The 22,620-nt window shown below is 41.9% G+C and overlaps 1 long non-coding RNA gene across 1 annotated transcript in view; it reads left to right on the forward strand.

The window, feature by feature from the left end:
- Window positions 1-14,967, forward strand: part of LOC132537687 (uncharacterized) — a 35,202-nt gene extending 20,235 nt beyond the window's left edge. Inside the window, exons 2-3 of the long non-coding RNA XR_009549148.1 lie at window positions 14,504-14,609; window positions 14,870-14,967. This is a non-coding gene — a long non-coding RNA (uncharacterized LOC132537687). The remainder of the gene's footprint in view (window positions 1-14,503; window positions 14,610-14,869) is intronic.
- Window positions 14,968-22,620: the final 7,653 nt, after the last annotated feature.

The following is a 22,620-nucleotide window of genomic DNA, read 5'->3' on the forward strand; positions in this document are numbered from 1 at the left end:
TAATCCTTTCTTAAATAAAAAATTTAAAAAAAAGTGTCTACTGGGGTAATCTTTTTTTTTAAAAAAAGTTATTGGGCAGGAGTTAATGGTGTAAAGGCAACAATAAGTGCAGTTGCTGGGGCTGGGGATATGACTCAACATGCCAATGTCCATGTCCAGTGGAAAAGCAATTACAGAAGCCAGACTTTCCACTTTCTGCACCCCATAAAGAATTTTGGTTCATACTCCCAGAGGGATAGAGAATAGGGAAGTTTTGTGGTTTGGGAGGTGACACAGTGGATAAAGCATTAGATTTTTAAGCATGAGGTCCTGAGTTTGATCCCCAGCAGCACATGTACCAGAGTGATATCTGGCTCTTTCTCTTTCCTCTTATCTTTCTCATTAATAAATAAAATCTTGGGGGCCAGGTGGTAGCACAGTGGGTTAAGTGCACGTGTCACAAAGTGCAAGGATGGGGGTAAGGATGTCAATTCAAGACCCAGGCTCTCTATCAGCAGGGGGTTCACTTCACATGCGATAAAGCAGGTCTGCAGGTATCTATCTTTCTCTCCCCCCTCTGTCTCCCCCTCCTCTCTCCATTTCTTTCTGTCCTATTCATTAATAACAACAGCAATGATAAACAATAAGGGCAACAAAAGGGAAAAAATAGCCTCCAGGATCAGTGGATTCATAGTGTAGTCACCAAGCCCCAGTGATAACCCTGGATTGAAAAACAAACAAACAAACAAACAAATAAATAAAGTCTTTAAAATACAGAGAGAGAATAGGGAAGCTTTGAATGGAGGGGATGGGATATGGAACTCATTGAAACTTAACTTAAAAAGGGATGCTGGGGGAGATGCAGCCTGTCAAAAGATTCACAGCAGGGAGCTAGGAATGGGTTTAAACAACACAAGGTTTATTAAGGCATTACAAAAGCATAGAACATATATTTAGATACACAAAATAAGCAATTATTATCAGGGGTTAAGAGTATGCTAGGTTCATAAAGTTTGAGTATAGTTATCAAAAGTTTCGTCCCATTAGATAAAAAATTATTGACTGAGGCACAGGTTGCTCATGGCTATAAAGGGGTCTAAAAGTTTACTGGCTAGCAGAATCACACATGTTCAGTTCCCAGGAGAAGTAGCCATGGCAGATAACTGGAGCACCTCCACTGAGATGCTTCTGTCCAGGAGAAAAAGCAGCAGCCAAAGAGTGACCTGCTTCAAGTCTGTGCTTTTTATACATTCCTTCTCTGTTGCACCTCCTCAGACTGACATCATTTGTATGCTAATAGTCCCAAACTCCCTTTGGGGTCACAACAATTCCCCACTTCTGATTATAGACCTGGACAAGATGTTCAGTCAGTATGAGCATAGGAGAAATAAGCAAATCTTCAGTGATTCTAGGATTACCCCTGCAAGCTCTGCCTTCACCCCCCAGAGTGTGGGTGCAATAACTGGGTATCAGATAAGGCCCTGTTAGCCTGAAGACTTGTGGTCTAGTATCTTTATCTAACCCAGAGATGGTCCATCACTCAGGTGTTGCTGAGGACTTATTCTGATGCAGTCTCCGCCCCCAGGTTTTTCTATGCCCCGCTAAATCCTAGAGTGCCCCCTTTCAACCAATCCTGGCTCCGCCCCCAGGTTTTCCTATGCCTCGCTAAATCCTAGAGTGCCCCCTTTCAACCAATCCTGGCCCTACACGTCACCCCTGGTTGTCGCCCAATAAAAAGCCCCCTCACCCCTCCCCTCGCTCTCTCTGGGCTCTCGGCTCTCCCTCTCTGAGGTCTTGCTCCCTGCTCTCCCCCCGTGGTCGGCCATTGCTGGCTGGCTCCACGTGGTCTGAACCAAACCTCCCCCCCATCCTATAATAAAGATCTGTGTACCCCTTTGCTCTGGATGTCCGCTCTCTTCTCCGCGGTGCAGCCCGACACCAGACCACCTCAACAACATCTGGCGCCCATCGTGTTCCATACCCACACCACGCCCGGCCTGAGGTCTCCGAAACCGCCCAGACACAGGTAAGTGGCATCCGCCCACTTCTGTGGCCCCGCGTTTCCCTCCACTATGGGAAATTTCTCATTTTATGAGGAGGTGTCCCAGTCATTATTTCTTGACCTGGGACAGATTCCCGCTGTCATAAAAGGTTTAATTTTCGCTACCCCTTGGATTTTTTTAACTGTGGTCGCCACTTTCAAGATATGTAAAACGTGGTATGCCATAAGGATAAGTGACCTTGAGGCTGAGGTACGAGAGTTAAATCACATGTGCTTAAGACTTAGACATCCTAAGCGATCAGCGGCTAAACCCAAGAATTCCGTTCCCACAGACACGCACACGTGTTCGGATGCTCCTCCTCTGACCCCACCCCCTTCCTCCGTTCAGGTTTCAGCTCTGCCTGCGTTCCTGAACCCTGCCCCTTCCGTCCCGGTTTCAGCTTCCGTTTCAGCTCCGCCTGAGGCGCCTGCGTTCCTGAACCCCGCCCCTTCCGTCCCGGTTTCAGCTCCGCCTGCGTTCCTGAACCCTGCCCCTTCCGTCCCGGTTTCAGCTTCCGTTTCAGCTCCGCCTGAGGCGCCTGCGTTCCTGAACCCCGCCCCTTCCGTCCCGGTTTCAGCTTCGCCCACGGCCCCTGCCTCCGTGGTTTCAACTCTGCCTGCAGCTTCTGCGTTCCTGAACCCCGCCCCTGCCCCTGCTGTCCCAGTTTCAGCTCCGCCTGCAGCTTCCATTTTCCTGACCCCGCCCCCGGCCCCTGCTGCCGCAGTTTCAGCTCCGCCTGAGGCTTCCTCGTCCCTGACCCCGCCCCCTGCTGATACATCACCATTAAGAGATCTAGTGGCTGAGATACGAGAGCTAAAGGATATTTTTCAGCATTTAAGGATTTTAAACCATGTGCAGTCCACCCCGGGAGCTCCGTCCCCGTAGATATGCGTTTAGTCTCCCCTGCAGCCACTACAGCAGTTTCTACTGAACTTTCCACTTCTGTAGCTCCCTCTCCCGCGCCACCGGACCAAATCCACACATTCCCGGTAAACTTGGCCCCTTCTAAACAAAACCCTCAGCCGTGGCAGCCATATTCCTCGAAAGAACTTGGAACGCTCAGGCAAGCAGTCAGGGAGGACGGTATGCACTCTCCATGGACCAAGTCCGTTTTGAGAAGCTTTTACCAGCATTTAAATACACCACAAGACTGGAAAGAACTGGCTCGTGCTGCACTCCCAGACCCTCTCTATCTTCAGTGGCAGGCATGTTTCCGCGATGAGTGCTCTAGGCAATCGCAGGAAAATAGTAACAAACAGATAGAATGGAATTCTGATGCTTTGTTTGGAGCAGGAGCTTATGAATCTGGAGCTCAGCAGGCAGAAGCCAGGTTTCCAACTGGTTATTTTGAACAGGTATGCATCTGTGCAACACAAGCATGGGAAAGGGTGACCACACCTGATGTAGATCCATCAGCTCCCATTAACTCTTTTCACCAAGGCTCTGATGAATCATTGGCGAGCTTCATCTCAAGGGTGAAGAGAAGCTTAGAGAGAAAGGTTTATAATCCTGATGTCCGCACACTACTCCTGCGCTCTATTGTCTGGGAAGGCATGACACCACAATTCCGTCAAGTATGCCTTAATCTTAAACACCTACACCCAGATAATTGGATCCTAGCGACACAGGAACTTACATCAGGCAATTATGGGACACCCGCTACGACGCAGGTCTATGCAGTTGCCCCACGTAAGCAAAACGGGGCCTGCTTTCAGTGCGGTCGCCAAGGACATTGGCGTAACCAATGTCCTGATAAGTTGCGACCACGCCTCCAGTCAGGGAAACCACGCCTCCAGCCAGAGCAACCCCGCTTTCAGTCAGGGAGCCAGAGACCACGTACTGTTTGTCCAAAATGTCGTAAGGGGTTTCATTGGAAGAGAGATTGTTGGTCCCAATTTCATAAAGATGGTTCGCCCCTGAATAGTACAAATTCGGGGCCTGAGATTTTGTGGACCACTCCTGTTTTAGAACAAGGTCACCCTTCTATGACAGTAAAGATTGGCAATATTCCTTTTAAATTTTTGATTGACACGGGGGCAGCAAAGACGATTTTAAGGCAAGAAGAGGTTCCCCAAGATTGGGAACTCATCCCTGGACCCAGTTTACATGGAATAGGAGGGATGACAAGAGCATTTTGCACACGAGACTCGCTTATGTGGGAAGACCCAGAAGGTTCTACCGGACACTTCCGCCCTTTGGTAGCTAATATTAGCACCAACTTACTGGGCAGGGATCTTCTGGAATGTCTTAATGTTAGGATATCCACAGACGCCTCTGCAGAGCGTAAAACTCATTCCCGCGATACCAGGTTTATTCAGCACCCCCAATACTAAATGCCACTGTTCGTAGCCAAACACCCCGCTTAAGCTGGCTTTCTAATGAGCCTGTCTGGGTGGAACAGTGGCCTTTACCTAGGGATAAGCTAAAAATTTTAAAAGAGCTCGTCCGAGAGCAGTTGTCCTTGGGACACATTCGTCATTCTCGAAGCCCATGGAATACTCCTGTCTTTGTGATTAAAAAGCGCTCGGGAAAATGGCGCCTCCTTCAAGATCTCCGTGCAGTAAATAAAACCATGCAGGTCTGGGGCTCCCCTCAAAGGGGTTTGCCTCTTGCTTCTGCAATTCCCACGGGAATTCCAATCATAGCTATTGATATACAAGATTGTTTTTTCTCTATCCCCTTGCATCCGCGAGATTGTAAACGTTTTGCCTTCTCTGTTCCGTCTATTAATAATGCCAGCCCCGCTGACAGATTTGAATGGGTGGTGCTGCCCCAGGGTATGGCCAATAGTCCTACAATTTGTCAGGAGGCTGTTAAATCTGCCCTTGTCCCATATATTCATAAGGGCCTTAATATTTTTCATTATACAGATGATATTTTAATATGGGGAAAATCAGATACAGATCTCTATGCCTTACGTGATTTTCTCATTCCTGCATTAAAGAAAAGCGGCCTTAATGTAGCCCCTGAGAAGATACAGCTAATCCCTCCAATATCCTTCCTAGGTTCAGAGATTTCTCTAACGCAAATTCGTCCCTTAAAACCTAATGTTACCTTCCCTTCTAACCTTACTCTTGCTTCTTTACAAAGTTTTCTAGGAAATTTAAATTGGCTTAGGCAGTATCTCTATCTGCCCACAAGCTGCCTCCAACCACTGTTTGACCTGTTGAAAGGAAACAAACAGCCCTCTTCAAAACGTAAGTTAACTCCCGAGGCCTCCTTGGCACTGGAAAGGGTTAACCAGGCCCTCCAGGACATGCACCTTGTTCGATTCTCCCCCTCCTCTCCAGTAAACCTTCTAATCTTCAACTCCACCCCCACAGTAGTAGGGGCACTGTGGCAAGACCATGGGGTTCTCGAATGGCTTCACACGCCAGTAGGAGGAGCTCCAAGACTCCTCACTGAGATAGATGCGTTAGCATTCATGGTTCGCCAAGGGAGAAATAGGTCTGTGCAGGTCTTAGGGAAAGAACCGGATTTAATCATTCTGCCCTTTTCTCTCACAGATACAGAGTGGCTTATACGCCATCATTCCCGCTTTGCCATAAGCTTCGTGGGGTTTCCAGGACAAATAGATAACCATTTTCCTTCTAATAAATTGATAGCTTCTTTACCTCTTCTGCCTCTACTAGCACCTAAACTTTTCTCTCGGGATCCCATTCCCTCTGCTCCTACAATCTTTACTGATGGCGGAAAAAGGGGAGCTGCTGCCCTTATATATTACCCAGACAAACAATCTCCTAAACCTCTCTTTACTGAGCTTCCTGATAATTCCCCTCAGTACAAAGAACTTTATGCTGTTTTTCTTGCACTAAAAGCTGTACCAGAATCCTTCAACCTTTTTTCTGACAGTGTGTATACTGTTAACTTACTTCCATGGCTTGCTCGTTCGTATGTGAAAATTGATGACAACCCACTTTCCCCTCTCTTGATTCAAATCGCCTCTATGCTCTGTTCTCGAACCCAACCACTGTATATTCAACACCTTCGTTCCCACAGCCCTCTTCCTGGTTCCCTGTCCGAAGGGAATGCCGCAGTTGACCGCCTTGCCTCCACAGGAACTTTCCCAGTCTCTGTCTCTGATCCTGCTAATTTTCACTCTCTAACCCATGTTAATCTTAAAGGCCTTCAAGCTCGATTCCCTGATGTTCCTGCACCACAGTTAAAACATATCCTTGCTACATGCTCTTCTTGTGCAAATCTCATAAAGACACCTGCTATCCAGACCCTTGGGGTTAACCCCCGAGGTTTAAAAGCTAATGCTATTTGGCAAATTGATGTCACCCACATACCAAACTTTGGCAAACAAAAATATGTGTTTGTCTCAATTGATACCTTTTCTAAATTTATGTGGGCTACAGCTCAGACAGGAGAAAGTGCTAAAAAGCTTGTAAGCCATATGCTCTCTTGTTTTGCCGTTATGGGGGTCCCATTACTTTTGAAAATAGACAATGTACCTATGTTTTCAAGCAAACAATTTAAAGATTTTTGTTCCCTCTGGAATATTACTCATACCACGGGCATTCCCTACAATCCACAGGGACAAGGCATTGTCGAAAGGGCCCATCAAACACTGAAGGCTCAACTAAATAAAGATAAAGGAGGAACATATCCCCCCAATATCCAGCTAGCAAAAGCCTTAACTACGTTAAATCTCTTTAATATTTACAATAACTCAGCCTTACCCCCTATTATTCTTCACTGGCAAACACCATCTACCCTCCCATCTATTAAGGTGAAATGGAGAGACCCACTCGATAAAGTTTGGAAAGGGCCTGACCCATTATTGACCATGGGAAGGGGTTTCGCATGCATTTTCCCTCAAAATTTCTCTAAACCTGTCTGGGTTCCTGCCCGCCATGTCCGACAATACCCGCAGGATGGCGCTGTTATTCCTGAAGAACAAGAAATACTACAAGAGGACCAGATGCAGGATACATCCCAGGACCCATAATACGACATGGCAGAACCTGCAAATCTGGCTCACAGAGACCTCTCTCCTACCCTTTCCCTGTATGTCTTATGTTATAACTGGCCAGTTGTTTTTGTGAATGAGTGTGTTAAATGACAAAATTTTTTTTTCTTTTTTTTTGCATGACCCATCTGCTTGGAGTACTCTAAAAGGTTATTGGCCTTATATAAAAATGCTGGACGCAGCCAAAGTTTCTGGAGACGTCCAGAAACATTCCAAAAAATTTTTTTTCTTTCTCCCTCTTTTGAATTTTATATATAGTATTGGTATATATGTAAGTGTTTAGTCTTAAACTGTGTGACTAATGACAGATTTAAAATTGTTTTTAAATAATGTGTTTTTATAACAAAAGTTCTTTTTCCTCCAGTTTGTTATAACTAAATGTTTATGGGTATGTCTCAAGTTTGGTAACACTAACTTAACAGTCAGAAGTGTAACCCTACAGCTACACTTTTACCAGACAAGCTAAATTTTAATTGTTAAGGTAACTTACTATTTAGGTAAAAGTCTAAATGTTCAACGTGACTATTCATTCCCAAAACTAAACTATATAAATTTTATATACAGGACACCTTTGAAGGGCCCCCAAAGGTGCCCTGTAAACTATCTTGTGGAAATTAATCCACAACGGATCTGGCATCAATCTGGCACTGTAAACGTTAAAATCATTGTCACGAATATGCGTTAACTCTCTAAGCAATTGAGTCTGTTTAAAATACATATTTTAGCTAAAATTGGTCTCAAGATCCTGCGGTAGAGGCTGCTACAGGAGGTCACATTAGATGACCTTTTAATAAATCATAAAGAGATTCTAAACCAATTATAATCATCGAGGTACCAACTATAACAAACCTATAACTTGTTACCAGTTCAAATTAACCACGAGAAGCAGATTGTTTGTGTTTCTTTCACAGGAATCCCGGAAAAACCATCTGAACCCCTGCACACCCTGACGTCACTCACTAGATGGCACGACTACCGTGGCACACCCCCCGAAACCCTAGATGTCACTCAACGTGATCTGAAGAACCTGATACACGAATTCCAAGGACAGAACTTTCTTCATGCCTGGTTACCGTTCCTGCTTCTGACCTGCTTGTTACGTGTTGGCAGTTCCAGCTAGCTATCTACAAAAGAGCAACATTCCAGCGGCTGACCTCCCTCATGCAGCGTTGCATCCCCTGCCAATTCCTCCCCTAGCCATCTACTTCGGACTGAGACTGGTATCGGACTTTCTGACATACCCTATATACATTTTACACAATTTTGAAGCAGCTTATTTCCCTTCACGCTGCTGGTTTTTCATAGACTAATCCTGAGTAATTCATAGACTTTACAGACTGTTGCCTTGAGGACTATACAATTCCAAATAGCCCCTCTGTTTGGTGGGTCATGCCTCCTGCCGCCCCCTCATTATGTACCCTTGCCCTTTTCCCCACTCAAGCAGGGAATGTTCCTTTACACACCAATCCTTCCCTTCACACCCCACTGACTTTTACTTCTCCCCTTCGTGTCCCTTCCTATTTTGTTATGTCATTTAGGCTTATGTCCAAAAGGTTTCTGCCCCATGATAGTCTTTTATAGACTTTGTACATCTTATGCAATTACTAGATAGAAAGATAGAAAAGATGTAGAGATACTGTGAAGAGATGGTTGAGCAGGCTGCGCTTAAACCTATGAGATGAGTCTCTCCAGGTAAGTCTCTCTCTCTGAAGAGGGGTTGAGCACAGGAGGACATTTAAATCTCACAAGGTTGGCAGCCATTTAAGCCTTTCCTCCTCCACAGAAAGTCCTACATCTTCCCACCTGAGCATGGCATTCCTCTAAAACATTTAAGCATGCTCCATTTTTCTTTACTGTGTCCATTTAGATATAAAGGGATAGGAGGAGATGTTGCTGAGGACTTATTCTGATGCAGTCTCCGCCCCCAGGTTTTTCTATGCCCCGCTAAATCCTAGAGTGCCCCCTTTCAACCAATCCTGGCTCCGCCCCCAGGTTTTCCTATGCCTCGCTAAATCCTAGAGTGCCCCCTTTCAACCAATCCTGGCCCTACACGTCACCCCTGGTTGTCGCCCAATAAAAAGCCCCCTCACCCCTCCCCTCGTTCTCTCTGGGCTCTCGGCTCTCCCTCTCTGAGGTCTCGCTCCCTGCTCTCCCCCCGTGGTCGGCCATTGCTGGCTGGCTCCACGTGGTCTGAACCAAACCTCCCCCCCATCCTATAATAAAGATCTGTGTACCCCTTTGCTCTGGACGTCCGCTCTCTTCTCCGCGGTGCAGCCCGACACCAGACCACCTCAACAACACTCAGGGAAGCTCAGAACAGAGACTTAAAGGTGTCTTCAAGATCAAATATCTCCTGGGTGGCAATCGTGGAATATCCAGAGTGTTGGACTGCTGCAATTCCTTGCTTCAGCTCATGTTCTTATGAGGAGTTCACAGACGAGACGGGTTAAAATGCTCAGCATGGGTCCAAACAGGACCTGTGAATGATAAACTAGAACAAACATACCCTATGCCTTAAGTTAGTAATTTTATTGACTTCAATCACAAAGACTAGACAAATCAGAAGACATCTACTGGAGAAGGAATGTGTCTGTGGAGAAAAGTAATACTTAGCAGCTATCTGATTAGAACTATGCAGTACAAAATCTAAAATACTATCCATTGTCTTCTTGAACACTAAGACAGCAGGAACCTCACATATCCACTATAGAGCCTATATTTCCCCCAGTCCTGGAGCCTAGGGTGGGGCCCACTTTCCTTTTTTTTCTTTTTAATTTCTTTATTGGGGAATTAATGTTTTACATTCAACAGTAAATACAATAGTTTGTACATGCATAACAGTCCCCAGTTTCCCATATAACAATACAACCCCCACTAGGTCCTCTATCATCCTTCATGGACCTGTATTCTCCCCACCCACCCACCACAGAGTCTTTTACTTTGGTGTGATATGCCAATTCCATTTCACGTTCTACTTTTGTTTTCTTTTCTGATCTTGTTTTTCAACTTCTGCCTGAGAGTGAGATCATCCCATATTCATCCTTCTGTTTCTAACTTATTTCACTTAACATGAATTTTTCAAGGTCCATCCAAGATCAGCTGAAAATGGTGAAGTCAACATTTTTTACAGCTGAGTAGTATTCCATTGTGTATATATACCACAACTTGCTCACTCATCTGTTGGACACCTGAGTTGCTTCCAGGGTTTGGCTATTACAAATTGTGCTGCCAAGAACATATGTGTACACAGATCTTTTTGTATGGATGTGTTGGGTTCCTTAGTATCTATTCCCAGGAGAGGAATTGCAGGGTCATAAGGTAAGTCCATTTCTAGCCTTCTAAGAGTTCTCCAGACTGTTCTCCACAGACGTTGGACCAATTGACATTCCCACCAGCAGTGCAGGACAGTTCCTTTGACCCCACACCCTCTCCAGCATTTGATGCTGTTACCTTTTCTGATGTATGACATTCTCACAGGAGTGAAGTGATATCTCATTGTTGTCTTTATTTGCATTTCTCTGACAATCAGAGACTTGGAGCATTTTTTCATGTGTTTCTCCGCCTTTTGGATCTCTTCTGTGGTGAATATTCTGTCCAGGTCCTCCCCCTATTTTTGGATGGGGTTATTTGTTGTCTTGTTGTTGAGTTTGGCAAGCTCTTTATATATGTTGGTTATTAAACTCTTATCTGATGTATGGCATGTAAAGATCTCACATTCTGTGAGGGGTCTCTTGGTTTGGGTAGTGGTTTCTTTTGCTGTACAGAAGCTTTTTAATTTGATGTAGTCCTGTCGGTTTATACTTTCCTTAGTCTTCTTTGTGATTGGATTCGTTTCATTGAAGATGTCTTTAAAATTTATGTGGAAAAGAGTTCTGCCAATATTTTCCACTAAGTATCCAATAGTTTGTGGTCTAACATCCAAGTCCTTGATCCACTTGGAATTTACTTTTGTATTTGGTGAAATACAATGATTCAGTTTCATTCTTCTGCATGTTTCAACCCATTCTTTCTAACACCATTTGTTGAAAAGACTCTGCTTTCCCCATTTAATAGTCTGTGCACCTTTGTCAAAGATTAGATGTCCATAGGTGTGGGGGCTCACTTCTGGGCTCTCAATTCTATTCCACTGGTCAGTGTGTCTATTCATGTTCCAGTACCAAGCAGTTTTGATGACAATGGCTCTATAATACAGTTTGAAATCTGGGAGTGTGATGCCTCCAGTTCTGTTCTTTTTTCTCAAGATTGTTTTGGCAATTCTAGGTCTTTTCTGGTTCCAGATAAACATTTGTAGCATTTTTTTCTATTCTCCTAAAAAATGTGCTTGGGATCTTGGTGGGTATAGCATTAAATTTGTAGATGGCTCTGGGTAGTATATTTATTTTGATGATGTTAATTCTTCCAACCCATGACCATGGAATATCTTTCCACTTCTTTGTGTCTTTTTCAATTTCTTTGAGTAGTGACTCATAATTTTCAGTATATAAGTCATTCACTTCTTTGGTTAGATTTACTCCTAGATATTTTATTGTTTTTGTTGCTATAGTAAAAGGAATTGATTTATGGATTTCAATTTCTTCTAACTTAGTGTTTGCAGAGAGGAATACCACTGATTTTTTAATGTTAATTTTATAGCCTGACACCTTACTATATTGCTTGATGATTTCTAAAAGCTTCTTGCTGGATTCCTTAGATTTCTCCATGTATACTATCATGTCATCTGTAAATAAGGAGAGTTTGACTTCTCTTCCAATCTGTATCCCTTGAATTCCTTACTCTTGCCTAATTGCTATGGCAAGAACTTCCAACACTATGTTGAGTAGTAATGGTGATAGTGGTCATCCCTGTCTAGTACCTGATCTGAGTAGAAATGCTTCCAGTTTTCACCATTAAGTATGATGTTGGCTGTAGGTTTTCTATATATAGACTCCACTATTTTCAGGAATTTTCCATCTATTCTCATTTTTTGTAGTGTTTTGATCATAAAGGGATGTTGGATTTTGTCAGATGCTTTCTCTGCATCTATTGATATGACCATGTGGTTTTTGGTCTTGCTTTTGTTGATGTGGTGGATCACATTGATTGATTTATGTATATTAACCAGCCTTGCATGCCTGGGATAAACCCCACTTTGTCATGATGAACAATCTTTTTAATATACTACTGTACCCGGTTGGCTAGAATTTTGTTCAGTATTTAGCATCTATGTTCATCAGAGATATTGGTCTGTAGTTTTCTTTCTTGGTTGTGTCCCTGTCTGCTTTTGTTATCAGAGTGATGTTGGCTTCATAGAAGCTGGCAGGGAGTATTCCAGTGTTTTCAATCTTTTGGAAGACTTTTAAAAGTAGAGGTATTAGTTCTTCTTTGAAGGTTTTGTAGAATTCATTTATAAAACCATCTGGTCCAGGAGTTTTATTTTTGGGAAGATTTTTGATAACTGTTTCAATTTCATTAGCTGTGATGGGCCTGTTCGTGTAATCTACTTCCTCTTTCCTTAGTTTTGGATGTTGGTAGGTATCTAGGAATTTGTCCATTTCTTCCAGGTTCTCTAGCTTGGTGGCATATAGTTGTTCAAAGAAGCCTCGTATGATATGTTGAATTTCTGCAGTGTCTGTTGTGATAACTCCTTTTTTCATTTAGTATCCGATTTATTTGGGTCTTCTCCCTTTTTTGTTTTGTGAGTCTGGCTAAAGGTTTGTTGATTTTGTTCACTCTTTCGAAGAACCAACATTTACATTTGTTGATCATTTGTATGGTTTTCTTATTCTCAATGTTATTTATTTCCGCCATAACTTTAGTGATTTCTGTCCTTCTGCTCGTTTTAGGGTTCCTTTGTTCTTCTTCTTCTAGGTCATTAAGATTGCAATCAGGCTGTTTATTTGTGCTTTTTCTTGTTTCCTAATGTGTGCTTGTATAGCTATGAACTTCCCTCTTAGTACTGCCTTAGCTGTGCCCCAAATATTTTGATAGCTTGTGTCTTCATTTTCTCTGAAGTCTCAAAACATTTTGATTTTTTCCTTTATTTCCTCTTTGACCCAGAAGTTGTTAAGAAGTGTACTGTTGAGCTTCCACATTTTAGAACTATTACTAGTCTTTTGTTAATTATTAAGTGTTAGTTTAAGTCCACTGTGGTCTGAGAAGATGCTTGGGATGATTTCAATGCGCTTGAATTTTCTGATGCTGTCTTTGTGGCCTAACATATGGTCTGTCCTTGAGAATGACCCATGTGGATTTGAGTAAAATGTGTATTCCAGTTTCTTGGGATGAATGACTCTGAAGTCATTCATCCCAAGAAAATAGTTATAATTTATCTGTCTCTTATTTAGCTCCCTTATGTCTTTATTGATTTTCTGCCTGGATGATCTGTCAAGTTGAGAGAGTGGGGTGTTGAAGTCCCCTACTATGACTGTGTTGCTGTTAATATACTGCTGTAGCTCTTTCAGTATTTAGATAGCTTCTCATTGGGTTAGCTTCTCATTAGATGTTAGTAATTGTTGAGTCCTCTTGATTGACTGATCCTCTGAGCATTAAGTAGTGTCCATTCCTATCTTTTTAAATCTTATCTATTTTAAAGTCTATCGTGTCAGATAGAATAGCTGTTCCTGCCCTTTTTTGTGGGCCATTGGCTTGTATGATAGTTTTCCATCCTTTCAGTCTGTGTTTGTCTTGTTGAATTAGGTGGGTTTCCTGTAGACAGCATATTGTTGGGTTGTATTTTCTGATCCATCTTCCTACTCTGTGTCTTTTAATAGGTGAATTCAGGCCATTGACATTTATTGATATCAAAGATTGAAGATATTTTAATGCTATTCTTGTAGAGTTTTAAAGTGTTCTGATATATGTCCTATTTATGTTCGTCTGATTGTTTATAGGAGACCTTTCAGAACTTCTTTCAGGGCAGGCTTGGTGATTGTTGATTCCTTCAACTGTTGCTTGTCTGAGAAGGTTTTGATGCCTCCATCTAGTCTAAATGAAAGTCTGGTTGAAAGTCTTTCTCACTGAGCATTCGATAAACATTCTCTTCTGGCCTGTAATGTTTGTATGGAGAAGTCTGCTGCTAATATTATGGGTTTTCCTTTGTAGGTGACTCTTTGTTTTTCTCTTTCAGCCTTCAGGATCCTTTCTTTATCCTTATGCCTTTCCATTCTAAGTATGGTATGTCTTGGTGTCTTTAGGTCTGGGTTAATTCTGTTTGGGACTCTCTGGGCTTCTTTTTCTTTATGTCTTTGATGTTGTCTAGACTAGAGAAGTTTTCAGCTTTTATGGCCTGGAGAATGCTTTCTTCCTCTCCTCTTTCTTCCTGTGGTATGCCAGTAATGCGTATATTGTTTCTTCTGACGTCATCCCATAGGTCTCTGTTGTTGTTTTCAGCATCTCTTAATCTCTTTTTGAGATCTCTTACTTCTTTTTTAGTTGTCTCTAATTTGTCTTCGATCTTGCTAATTCTGTGTTAGGGCCCACTTTCCTGCATGCTGCTCTCAATTCATATCAAATAATATTGCATTTTCAGATCGCACCCTAATCAACGCAATGTGTGCCACCCCAACATGCTTCACTTCAGACAGTGACCAGAGACTTCAGGTGTGGAATGACAACTCTTCAGCTTCATCACTCAGGTGAGCCCTTTCCTTTCAAGGTATTCTTTAATTCCATTCCAGGTGATCCACTCCCCAATAAAGTCCTCAAACCTAGATATAGTCCAGGTCCCCTGAGATAGAGCAAATCCCATAATCTAGGGAAAAATATATACCTGAAAGCAAAAGTACACATGAGCATGGAGGAAATACCCCCCAACACTTCATCTGCACTATTCCAACCTTTAGGTCCATGATTGTTCAACAATTTGTTTGGCTTTGTATGTTAACTCTCTTTTCAGCCACCAGGTTCCAGATGCCATCAGGATGCCGGCCAGGCTTCCCTGGACTGAAGACACCACCAATGTGTCCTGAAGCTCTGCTTCCACTGAGACCCACTCTACTAGGGAAAGAGAGAGGCAGACTGGGAGTATGGATTGACCAGTCAACGCCCATGTTCAGTGGAGAAGCAATTACAGAAGCCAGACCTTCCACCTTGTGCAACCCACAACGACTCCAGGTCCATACTCCCAGAAGGATAGAGAGTGGGAAAGCTATCAGGGGAGGGGATGGGCTATGGAGATTAGGTGGTGGCAATTGTGTGGAACTGTGACCCTCTTATCCTATGGTTTTGTTAATGTCTCCTTTCTTAAATAAACAATGTATATATCTGTATTCTTTTCATGACTGAGAAATATCCCTTTAAGGGTACATATGGCATTCCACAATTACTCATCTAGCAAAGTAGTAAGGCATGCTAAATACATGTTTAGAAGAAATAAGCCATAATTTAGAAATATATTTAGGGTCATAGTCTAATAAGGAATACCTCAGCAGCAAAGGCAGAGAAAGTGTTCACAAACATGGGTTGCTCTCTGTGCAACAGGTGGCATATATAATGTCTGTAACAGTGTCCACAGAGATAGGAATACATTTCAACTTAGCAAACTGAGGGATGTGTGACACATCCATTTTTTAGAACTAATGTTAAAAAGTCCACTGAGAAAAACACTCATAAAGGGTGGAGGAGTCACGCCAGTCTAGGCATAAAGGAACAATTACTAATGCTATACCAGAGAAATATCCAATCATTTAACTAGAGCTTAGCACTTTGGTAAAAGAAGGATGGGGAATTAATAGGTGGTCAGTATGCACCATTATCCTAGCAGGATCATTGATGGTCTTTGTAAATAGGATATAGTGATTATACTATGTAGCTCAGGTGCCATAGGACAAATGATGAATTTTAATTTGTCCTGCATGGTCAGTACCAATACTTCTAGCTATTAGGAGAGGACACCAAACACTGGTGGATACAGTTTCTATTATTTCAGTTTTGGTTAAAAGACACAGGTGTGTATAACAGCATACCACAATCAACAATGGATTTAGGATAAATTTGAGTTAATACGTACATACATACCTCATATTCAAATAAATCACTTCCCCATAGACAGACTAGAAGGTTAAAGCCATAAGTCACACAGTTAAGCAATTTATTAAGATTCATGCTTATAGTAAGTGACTATCTTTCAGAGTCATCCTATAGTCCTCAGAGCTATGTAGGTTGGATAGTTAAGGCCCCACTTATTTATTTATTTATTTATTTATTTAAGAAAGGAGACATTAACAAAACTGTAGGGTAGGAGGGGTACAACTCCACACAATTCCCACCACCTTATCTCCATATCCCATCCCCTCCCCTGATAGCTTTCTCACTCTATCCTTCTGGGAGTATGGACCCAGGGTCGTTGCGGGTTGCAGAAGGTGAAAGGTCTGGCTTCTGTAATTGCTTCCCCACTGAATAAGAGCATTGACTAGTCAATCCATACTCCCAGTCTGCCTCTCTCTTTCCCTAGTAGGGTGGGTCTCTGGGGAAGTGGAGCTCCAGGATACATTGGTGGGGTCATCAGTCCAGGAAAGTATGGTTGGAATCATGCTGGCATCTGGAACCTGGTGGCTGAAAAGAGAGTTAACATACAAAGCCAAACAAATTGTTGAACAATAATGGACCTAAAGGTTGCAGTAGTGCATATGAAGTGTTGGGGGGGTACTTTCTGCAGAATCTTGTATACTTCTGCTTTCAGGTATATATTTTTCCCTGGTTTATGGACATGCTCTATCTCAGGGAACCCGGACTAGGTTTGAGGACTTTATTGGGGAGTGGACCACCTGGAATGGAATTAAAGAATACTTTGAAAGGAAAGGTCTCACCCGAGTGATGAAGCTGAAGGGTTGTCATTCCACTCCTGAAGTCTCCGGACATAGTCTGAAGTGAAGCATGTTGGGCTGGCACTTATTGTGTTAAGTTGCGATTGATCGGCAGCAATATTATTTGATATGAATTGAGAGCAGCATGCAGGAAAGTGAACCCCACCCTAAGGTTCCCACTTTTTGTTATCTGGCAGAGAATTATCTGCTGCATAAGTTCTAGATGGACAGTGGATTCCCCATTAAAAGCCTCTTTTATAGAGTGGGCATTTGGTTAAGGCAGGTTTAGAATATCTGTCATCTCCAGATAGCTTATAATCAAATGTTTGACTCATTTTGCAATTCTTTTCTAAATGGTTCTCATTATCACAGTTAAAACAAACTTTGTTTTACATGGGCTGTACTGAGCCCACCACATATGTGGCCTAATCAAATGCAGCCATAACATAGTCTTTATGAGTTTGAGTCTATACCTTAGTACATGCTTTTATCATCTGAGCAATACTTAAATCTAGATCCTAAGTGGCCCAAGATTTCCTTTACTATCTTGGTTTGCATTATCACAGGCTAATTGCTTAATTAAAATTCTGGCTGCTTCTTCATTGTCTACTTGTCTACTGATAGCTTCTTGTAACTTGTCCACAAATTATCTGTAGGATTCTGTGGCTTTCTGAACAACAGAACTGAAAAACTTTACACGGGTGCTAGGTAACTTGTCACTTATTCTGACTGCTGATTGCACAGCAAGGTTCCTGTCATTTTTTTTCTTTTTCTTTCTTTTTTTTTCCTAATGGGAGCTTCAGTTGACTTCTTTTTTTTTTAAAAATTTTTTATTTAAGAAAGGATTAATGAACAAAAACATAAGGTAGGAGGGGTACAACTCCACACAATTCCCACCACCCAATCTCCATAACCCACCCCTCCCCTGATAGCTTTCCCATTCTCTAGCCCTCTGGGAGCATGGACCCAGGGTCATTGAGGGTTGCAGAAGGTAGAAGGTCTGGCTTCTGTAATTGCTTCCCCGCTGAACATGGGCATTGACTGGTCGGTCCATACTCCCAGTCTGCCTCTCTCTTTCCTTAGTAAGGTGTGTCTCTGGGGAAGCAGAGCTCCAGGACACATTGGTGGGGTCTTCAATCCAGGGAAGCCTGGCCAGCATCCTGGTGGCATCTGGAACCTGGTGATTGAAAAGAGAGTTAACATACAAAGCCAAACAAATTGTTGAGCAATCATGGATCCCAAGCTTGGAATAGTGGAGAGGAAGTGTTAGGGAGGTACTCACTGCAAACTCTAATGTACTTCTGCTTTCCGGTATATATTTTGCAGTAGTTTATGGGTACTTGTGAACATAAGCTCTCTCTCACAGAAACTGGTGTATATCTAGGTTATGGGACTTTGTTAGAAAGTGAACTACCTGAGATGAAATTAGAGTGTACTATAAAAGGAAAGGTCTCACCCGAGTAATGAAGCCGAAGGGTTGTCATTCCACATGTGAAGTCTCTGAACACAGTCTGAGGTGAAGCATGTTGAGGTGGCAATCGTTGCGTTGGTTAGGTTGTGATCAGCAGATGCAATATTATTTGGTTTGGATTGGGAGACGCATATGGGAAAGTGGGCCCTGTCCAAGGGTTCCAGGACTGGGGGAAGTAGGGGCTCTATAGTGGAGATGTGAGGTTCCTGCTGTCTTAGGGTTCAAAAAGACAATCGATAGTTAATGTTATCATCACATTATTTGGTAATTGGGTTAACTTTGAAAAGTCCTTTTGTTATGGTTTGCTGTACAGTATCCAGTATCTTGTATATAGCTGTGCTATTGGATGCTTCTAATCTACTTGGTCTAGGCTTTTGAGAGAGTCCGCATATCAAATACATAGCCTATATATTAAAAAGATTCAGTTTGTGTTTTGAGAAACTTTGAGACATACAACTGATTTTCCCCCTCTCATATTAATTAACTACTGATTTTTATGTCTACATTTTGCTAGGAGTGTACATAAACACCATTCCCACCACCAAAAGACTGTGACCCATTCCTTCCACCCACTCCCACCCCCCACTGGCCCAGGAAGCTGCATGTCTCCCCCTCACCACAGGGTTTTTACTTTGGTGCCCTACTTGCAATTTGATCAGGTCCTGCTTTTAGTTTCCCTTTCAGATCCTCTTACTTAACTTCTGTTGATGAGTGGGGTCATCCCATGCTCATCTTTATCTTTCTGACTTAGCTCACTTAACATAATTCCTTCTAGCTCTGTCCAAGATGGGTCAGAGAAGGTGGGTTCATTGTTTTTGATAGCTGCATAGTATTCCATTGTGTATATATACCACAGCTTTCTCAGCCACTCATCTGTTGTTGGGCACCTGGGTTGCTTCCAGGTTTTAGCTATTATGAATTGTGCTGTTATGAACATAAGAGTACACACCTCTTTTTGGTTGAGTGTTATGGAGTCCTTTGGGTATAACCCCAGGAGAGGAATTACTGGATCAAATGGAAGGTCCATGTCTAGCCTTCTGAGAGTTTTCCAGACTGCTCTCCACAGAGGCTGTACCAATTTACATTCCCACCAGCAATGTAAAAGGGTTCCTCTGTCCCCACATCTTCTCCAGCATTTGTTGCTGCTGTCCTTTTTGATGTATGCCATTCTTACAGGAGTGAGGTGGTATATTAGTGTTGTCTTAATTTGCATTTCTCTGACAATCAGTGACCTAGAGCAGTTTTTCATATGTTTGTTAGCCTTTTGGATCTCCTCTGAGGTGAATATTTTGTTCATATCCTCTGCCCATTTTGGATGGGGTCATTTGCTTTTTTGGTGCTAAGTTTGCTGAGCTCTTTATATATTTTGGTGATTAGTTTCTTGTCTGATGTCTGGCATGTGAAGATCATCTCCCATTCTGTGAGGGGTCTCTCTGTTTGTTTAATAGTTTCTTTGGATGTGCAGAAGCTTTTCAATTTGATGTAGTCCCATTGTTTTGTTTCTGCTTTAGTCTTCCTTGCAATTGGGTTTGATTCATCAAAGATGTCCTTGAGGTGTATGAGGGAAAGTGTTTTACCAATGTTTTCCTCTAAGTATTTGATTGTTTCTGGTCTGACATCTAGGTCTTTGATCCATTTGGAGTTGATTTTTGTTTCTGGTGAGATAAAGTGGTTCAATTTCATTCTTCTGCATGTGTCAACCCAGTTTTCCCAGCACCATTTATTGAAGAGAGCCTCCTTTTTCCATTTAATCCTTTGGGCCCCCTTATCAAAGATTAGATGCCCATAGGTGTTGGGATTTACTTCTGGGCTTTCAATTCTGTTCCACTGGTCTGTGTGCCTATTTTTGTTCCAGTACCATGCTGTTTTGATGATGATGGCTTTATAATATAGTTTAAGGTCTGGGAGTGTGATGCCTCCATTTCTGTTTCTTTTCCTCAAGATGGTTTTGGCAATTCTAGGTGTTTTCAGGTTCCAGATAAATGATTGTAGTGTTTGTTCTATTCTCTTAAAGAAGCTTGGTGGAATTTTGATGGGTATTGCATTAAATTTGTATATGGCTCTGGGGAGAATATTCATTTTGATGATGTTTATTCTTCCAATCCATGAACATGGGATATCTTTCCATTTCTTGGTATCAGTTTCTATTTCCTTGAGTAGCGACTCATGATTTTCAGCATACAAGTCTTTCACTTCTTTGGCCCACTTTACTGCTAGGTATTTGATTGATTTTGCTGCAGCAGTGAATGGGAGTGATTTCTGGATGTCTTCTTCTTCAGATTTAGTGTTTGCATAAAGAAATGCCACTGATTTTTGTACATTGATTTTGTAGCCTGATACCTTGCTATATTGTCTAATAACTTCCAGTAATTTTCTACTGGATTCTTTGGGTCTTTCTTATGTATACTATCATATCATCTGCAAATAGTGAGAGCTTGACTTCTTCCTTTCCAATCTGTATTCCTTTGATTTCTTTCTCTTGCCTGATTGCTATGGCAAGAACTTCCAATACTATGTTGAAGAGTAATGGTGACAGTGGACAGCCCTGTCTAGTCCCCGATCTGAGGGGGAATGCTTTCAGCTTCTGTCGATTGAGTATGATGTTGGCTGTAGATTTGCTATCTATAGACTCCACTATCTTGAGGAATTTCCCATCTATTCCCATTTTTTGTAGAGTTTTGAGCATGAATGTGTGTTGGATTTTGTCAAAGGCTTTCTCTGCATCTATTGAGATAATCATGTGGTTTTTGGCTTTGCTTTTATTGATGTGGTGAATGACATTGATTGACTTACGGATGTTGAACCAGCCTTGCATTCCTGGGATGAATCCCACTTGGTCATGATGAACTATCTTTTTGATGTGTTGCTGTATCCGGTTGGCTAAGATCTTGTTTAATATTTTGGCATCTATGTTCATCAGAGATATTGGTCTGTAGTTTTCCTTTTTTGTTCTGTCCCTATCAGCTTTTGGTATCAGGGTGATGTTGGCTTCATAAAAGGTGGAAAGGAGTATTCCTGTTTCTTCAATCTTATGGAATAGCTTAAGAAGTATGGGTATTAACTGTTTCCTGAAAGTTTTGTAGAATTCGTTTGTGAAGCCATCTGGTCCAGGACTTTTGTTGTTGGGGAGATTCTTAATTACGGTTTCAATTTCTTTGTCTGTGATTGGTGCATTTAGATTTTGTAGTTCTTGGTTCAGTTTTGGAAGGGCATAGGTTTCTAGGAATTGTTCCATTTCTTCCAGATTCTCTAGCTTGGTGTCATATAGTTCTTTATAGAAGTTTCGCAGGATTCTCTGGATTTCTGTGGTGTCAGTTGTGATATCTCCTGCATCGTTTACAATTCTATTAATTTGAGTCTTCTCTCTTTTTTGTTTGTTGAGTCTGGCTAGGGGTTTGTCAATTTTGTTTAATCTTTCGAAGAACCAACATTTGGCTTCATTGATCTTTTCTATGGTTCTCTTATTTTCAATGTTGTTTATTTCTGCTCGAACTTTAGTGATTTCTGTCCTTCTGGTTGCTTTAGGGTTCCTTTGTTCCTCTTCCTCTAGGTACTTGAGGTGTGCAGTAAGGTCGTTCATTTGAGCTTCTTCTTGGTGTTTAATATGTGATTGTATGGCTATAAGTTTCCCTCTCAGTACTGCTTTAGCTGTGTCCCAAATATTTTGATAGGTTGTCTTCATTTTCATTAGTTTCCAGAAACATCTGAATTTCCTGTTTGAGTGAGTCTCTGACCCAGTGGTTCTTAAGAAGCATGTTGTTTAGTTTCCAAATTCTGTGTCTTTTAATAGTTTTCTGTTTGTTGTTAAATGTTAGTTTTACTCCACTGTAGTCTTAGAAGATACTTGGGATGATTTCAATGCTCTTGAATTTATTGATGCTGTCTTTGTGGCCTAACATGTGGTCTATCCTTGAGTATGTGTTATGTGGATTTGAAAGGAAGTTGTATTCCAGTTTTTTGGGGTGGAGGTGTCTGAAAATGTCCAAGAGGTCTAGTCTGTCGATTTCTTCATTCAGTTCTCTTGTATCTTTGTTGGTTCTCTGCTTTGTTGATCTGTCTAAGTGTGAGAGTTGGGTATTGAAGTCTCCCACTATTATTGTATTACTATTGATGTATTTTTGAAATTCTTTCAGTAGATGCTTAATGTATTTAGATGGTCCCTCGTTGGGTGCATAGATGTTAATAATTGTTAAGTCTTCTTGGCTGATTGATCCTATAATCATTATGTAATGTCCTTGCCTATCTTTTATTACTTTATTTAGTTTAAAATCTATCGTGTCTGAGATGAGAAAGGCTGTTCCTGCCCTTTTTTGTGGTCCGTTAGCCTGTATGATAGTTTTCCATCCTTTCACTTTAAGTCTGTGTTTATCT

Source organism: Erinaceus europaeus, chromosome 3, assembly GCF_950295315.1.
Source record: "Erinaceus europaeus chromosome 3, mEriEur2.1, whole genome shotgun sequence".
Classification (NCBI taxonomy): domain Eukaryota; kingdom Metazoa; phylum Chordata; class Mammalia; order Eulipotyphla; family Erinaceidae; genus Erinaceus; species Erinaceus europaeus.